Below are 6,194 nucleotides of genomic sequence, written 5' to 3'. Positions count from 1 at the left end.
TTCCATTAGTAACTAAAGTTTAATTGATAAAATTCATTCAAATGTCTTTTAATAATCTCACTTGATAGTAGTCATTCAAAAAATCTCTAACCTGTTTGTTCTTACCGTCATTAGTTTTGATTATTTTGTTTCATTCAAGTGCTTTTTAATTTTACAGGTGGTTTAAATTCATTCATCTAATTTTAGCCACGTGCTTTTGTTTACGATTCTAAGGGTTGTATCTGTGACTGAATCTATCTATCTACTGTATAGCCAGACGCCATAATCCCGTAAGGGGTGGCCGTTTGTATTGAGTTAGTTGGTCTACGGGGAAAGGCACTAACCCTCCGCCAACCCACTTGTTGACACGTAGGGGACACGTATGGGCTGTTTACATGGTTACCATCCATCCTTGTAAATGGTTTCCTAGCTTACAGGAAACCATTAGGCTTGTCACTCAATATAAAGCCACCTGAAAAAGAAAGAAGCGTAATAAAATGTGACACGAATGATGAGAGAAAGAGAGGAGGGCAGACACTGAAAAAGAATGAAAAAGGCGAAGGAAGAAGTAAGCAGCGCAACATCATGTGAATGGATGATGGTCGCCTCCATCTACCAACATGTTGGTATTTAAATCTAATTTCCACATACCTCAGTATTATCTGAAGTGATGCCACACACAGCAACAAATAGCCGAATATTATTTTGTGGTTACGCTACCCAGTTACATAAAAGTCCCTCTGCTGCCGCCTAACCTCGACGAGAGGATGGTGCAATGTTGCACAATAATTTCAGTCTAGGTGTAGTCCACATGGCTCACGTTTTAGACGAGCCTGGGGCTACAGCAACAAAACGAAGATGCAATTAATAGGCTATGTTTATACCCGAGGGAACTGGGTGAGAGGAAGGGACTTATTGGATTCAAAATGATATTGTTTGAGTGAGGTGGAGGGGATAGAGGGATAGGGAGGCCAAGGATGAGATGCGAGGATGGAGTGGAGAGGTATATGATAGAGAGTGATGTGAGCTGGGAACAGGGCAGTGAAAAGGCGGGGGACAGGGCGACATGGAGGCGATTTGTTTGTGGCCACCCCTTATGGGATTAAAGCGTCTGGCGATAGATAGATAGAAATTGATATAAACAGAAGACGAGAATAAGGTTTTTGTTTTCACTCAAGGGAACTGGGCGAGAGGAAGGAAAATTATCGGATTCAAAATTACGTAAACAGAAAACGAGATTCCAGTTTTTATTTTCACCTGAGAGGACTGGGTAAGAGGAAGGGACATTATTGGAATTGAACGTGTAAAAAGGAGAATTTCCATCTTTGTTTTTCACCCGAGGGGACTGGGTAAGAGGAAGGGAAATTATCGGATTTAAACTGATGTAAAAAGACGAGTTATTTCCTTTTCTGTTTTCACCCGAGGGGACTGGGCAAGAGTAATTTCCATGGCTATTAATACTGAAATATAACGTATTTTCGCTGGGTCAAATTACCTATTGGTAGCCCGAATAATTGAGAAGAAATTATTATAAATAATGAAATAAATATACACAACTTAAAGGTGTGTTTTTTTCACCTCAATTGGGTATGGATTTGTGTGGGGGTTTATGTGGGGTGGTTTATATATACTACAACAGCAACTGCTACTACAACTGCTACTACTGCTACTGTTATTGCTACTGCTACTACTGCTAGTACTGCTACTACTGCTACTGTTACTGCTACTGCTACTACTGCTAGTACTGCTACTGCAACTGCTACTACTGCTACTGCAACTGCTACTATTGCTTCTACCACTGCTACTACTACTGCTACCACAACAACTACTGCTACTACATCCACTACTACTACTACTACTGCTACATCTACAACAACTACTACTACTACTACTACTACTACCACTTTTTAAGAATACTATAATACAGTCAGCAAATCACGTCCATCCATCTGGGAATTATACCGTGCAGCTCAGCAGCCAGCCTCATAATACAGTTCACCATTGGAGTTGTAATGTGAAGGTTATCACTAACCATAATACAATCTGTTGGCCCCAAACACACCAGCCACTGTCCTTACCAACCATATGCCAAGACTTTATCATCATTCATTCATTCATTCATCATCTAATCCTGTGTTGCCCCATGAGGAGCATAGGAGCCTGGAGCTAGGCAAATTGGTCCTCACATTTATGATGAGAATGACCAGCCTCACTCATCCCTGAGTGGCATTACGTGAGCAATAAACCCCAACCACCGCTTGGATAACAGCCTACACCGGCTCAATTCGAGTGCAGCTCCTTAATTATCCACTACACCATCAGGCGCCATAATTTGGTTATATGGTTACCACCCAGCATAGTAAATGGTTTCCTGGTGTACAGGAAACCATTTGGCTTGTCATGCAGTGTAGAGTCACCCACAGGCAGAAGGAATAGGAATGAAGGGAAAAAGACAGATGAAGAAGGATGGAAAGAAACTTCGAGCACTGACATGCACTCTTACATAATATGATGTGTTTGCTGTTCTGTGGGTGAAGTGCTCGCCGTCTAGGGACAGCACAGCTGGCTCTGTGCTGACGTCATAGCATATTTCCTGCAGCATTTTGGCAGTGACGTCGTGTATTTCATAATGTCCAGTGCACACACAGCTGCCTTCTTGCACACCATTGCATGGTTTTTATCAAAGACAGTGCCACAAGCACATTGTCGAAGTAGGTTCTACTACTACTACTACTACTATTACTATTACTATTACTACTACCACTACTATTACTACCACCACTACTACTACTACTTGATTATAGCTTTCACACACACACACACACACACACACACACACACACACACACACACACACACACACACATAACTGACAGGTAAGTAGGTCATTTTTCCATACTAAAGCACTCTGACCCACCCGCAGAATCTGATATACTGTAGTCGCCTAGGTCACTTTTCCACACAACAGAATTATAGCTGCCTCGGTCACCTGATTTAAGTATGTTCGTTGATGTAAATATAGTCCTTTCACTTAAACTGGCCCAGATTTTCGTCCTTTTGCAGCTTATTTCATGTAACTCAGTGGCAGAATGAGACAATTCTACTGCTCTGCGTCTTTTCCACTGCACTTGTTCGTGATTAGCACCATTATCTACCGTAAATCTATTGTTACGGCTCAAGATTTAAGATGGAGAGAGGGCAGTTTAAGGCCAAGTTAGTGAAACGAGTATAGCGGGATGGTGCAGTGTGGGCTGGGTTGGAAGTGCACGTCGTTTATTTTCATCAGTGACTTTGTGACATGTGGCAGGACGAGTAAGAGTCGCCTCATGTCCAGCCTACAAAATAAAGTCGCACGGATCACTGACCATGTGTGGGAGATAATGTTCCCACGAGGATGATAGTCTTGATTTACTTGTAGATAAGTTCACTGAAGTACACTGATAAAGCCCTTTCACCTTAACCTGGCCCAAGTTTTTGTCCCAAAGGTGGTGTTAGGGAGCTTCCTCAACCGACGAGAATGTCTGCTATTATGAAAGTATTGGATTTACATTGTCATTAGTAATTAGTTTTCTTTTCATGTCTTCATCGTGAGTCTTATGAAAGTCACTATAAGTAATTTAGGTTACTTTTCATGGTTCAATCTTGGTCTTAAAAGTGTACATTGAAGGATTTAATTTACTTCCGTGGCTTCGTTTTGGTTAATGCAATTAGCCATCCAAGGCAGGTAAGGGCAACAGAACTTCATTATGTGTGACTGATGAGTTAGAATTTCTGTGCCTCGTTCCTGTGGCTGTGACCCTATGACCTCTTCCCCCATGGAGGCCCAGTGTACAGTCAGAGAAACAGCGATCTTCTCAATTCCGACTGAAGAAAATGTACGGCTGGCGAGATGCAATGAAAGCCCTATCTTTTCTACTGCCTGTCTCAAATGGTTCGATTTTCCCCCTATGCATTCGTTCAATTTTGGAAAGATACTCGTGTCCCTCTCCTGCTCTCTGACCTTTTATTTCTTGTGTGTCTCGGCTATTGTTTCTGCTTGACTTTCTGTGTTGTTTTTAGCTCTCATATCCTTTCTCGTTGTGTTCTTCCTCCTTTGTGACGTTTTAGATTTTATTTCTTATCTTTTCTGTTCTTATTTCAATCTTCTTTCCTTTAGGAGGCCAGATAAACTCTCCAATTTTTCTTAGCTAAAGAATTGTGTCGTTTTCCTGTCTTCCTCACTTTCTCTTGGGTTATGTCTCTCCTTTCACTGGTTTGTATATATTTTTTCTTGTTTGTTTCATACTCTTTTAAGGAACATCATTATACTCTCCGTACTCTAACTTGACATAAAATTGCCCTCTCTCTATCTTGAGTGCTGAGTTGGGGCAACACATGTGTACACTAGAATATGATGCTAGTCACAAGGAAGTGCTAAGGACAGGATGTACAGCCATAGTATCATCTTTACCTTTTTTTTTTTTTTTTACGTGTCCGACTCTGGGCAAAGGCTTCAGGGCCTATTTATTGGGGGCAGTGACCTATCCCAAGACCCAGTAGTCCTCCTACACCTCCACATGTCACCACTTCGGCGCTAACACCCACCATCCATATTGAATACATGCTAGGGCTGTCGCATACAGGATTGGTGTGTTGCTATTAGCGGGGGTACTTTTACATGTCGGCAGGCCATCTGGTAGATCAGGAAAGTCTGCTTTTGAGGAAATCCAAATCCCTAAACTGTTCCCTGCCCCAGCCGGGAATCGATCCTGGGGCCATTAGAACTGCAGACCGCCTCTCTACCGATTCAGCTACCGCCTCCCCCTTACCTGCCACTGAACTACATGAAATAATCTGCAAAATGAAAATCTGGGCCAGGTTAAGGTGAAAGGAGTCTAGACGCTTGGCAATATAATAAATGCCAATGTGTTAATGTAAACTGCTGCGCTCAAGGTGACCATTAAGTTTGTAATTGCCTGTGTCTACTGAGGGACGGGTTGTAATTGCCGCTATATCTTACTCTGTGTTTTTTTGCCCCAGCTTGTCATTACCTTGCTAGTCATTGGTGCCTTTTTAGTGCACAACATTATTTGCAGCTATTTTCAGGCCGTAGTATTATCGCTGCTCTCATAATTCTTGGTAGTGTAAAACTGTTGTCCTACATCACTCATCATTACATCATCAACAACATCATCATCATGACCTTTTTTTCCGCCTATGGATGGAGTGAGATAGGGTCCAGAGGGCAAAATGATAACAATAATAATAATAATAATAATAATAATTATAATTATAATGATAATAATAACAGTAATAATAATAACAACAATAGTAGTAGTAGTAGCAGCAGTAGCAGCAATAGCAGCAGCAGCAGCAGCAACAGCAGCAGCAGCAGCAGCAGCAGCAGCAGCAGCAGCAGCAGCAGTAGTAGTAGTAGTAGTAGTAGTAGTAATAGTAGTAGTGGTAGTAGTGGTAGTAGTACTAATAGTAATAATGATAATCATCATCCGGACTTCCTTTCCCACCCTAGGGAAAGGTGAAGAGTATCAACGTCCAGACAGCCCAAGTCTGCCTATAGTCCAGTGGACCACGCTTCCACTCATCATCATTCAAGCCCCTGCAATCCTGGCTCTGTCTGATACGCCAGAAACTTTCTTCACATTCTGTAGCTTCACGTAATCGTATCCGACATAGTCAGTCCGAACGCTGTCACGTTAAAAAGAGGTGCCAATCCCTGATCATGCACTTCTTCTCACAACATTCATCCAGTCAGCTCGATCTCTTGTCAGTTCACAGGCTCTCCGACTTCCATACCTCTCTTCCCAACACACTCATCCACCATATCTCTCCACCTTCTTCTTGGCCTACCTCTCCTCCTCCCTCCTTCAAATTCGCTCAGATATACCTTTTTCACCACTCTGTTGTTATCCATTCTCTCCGCATGACCATACCATCTCAGTACACTCTTCGATTCTGGTGTCCACAGACTTCCTCACTCCGCATCTTTCACGAATCACATTATTTCGTATCCTATCCACCCTCTGTACTCCACGTACATTCCTCAGCAGTCCCATCTCTATTGCTCTCACTCTTGACTTTTCATTTCCATGCCACACCATAGTCTCACATCCATATGATAAAGTTGGCACTAACACCCCTTCATGTAAGCCTCGCGCAGCTGCAACACTCAAGCCTCTGTTTCATATCAAGGCCTTCATTGCACCAGCTACTTTCCT

Source organism: Coenobita brevimanus, chromosome 108 (assembly GCF_032717465.1).
Source record: "Coenobita brevimanus isolate Jiangsu-jjx chromosome 108, ASM3271746v2, whole genome shotgun sequence".
Lineage (NCBI taxonomy): Eukaryota > Metazoa > Arthropoda > Malacostraca > Decapoda > Coenobitidae > Coenobita > Coenobita brevimanus.
The sequence above is the reverse complement of the archived record's forward strand: the minus strand, read 5'-3'. Positions refer to the sequence as shown.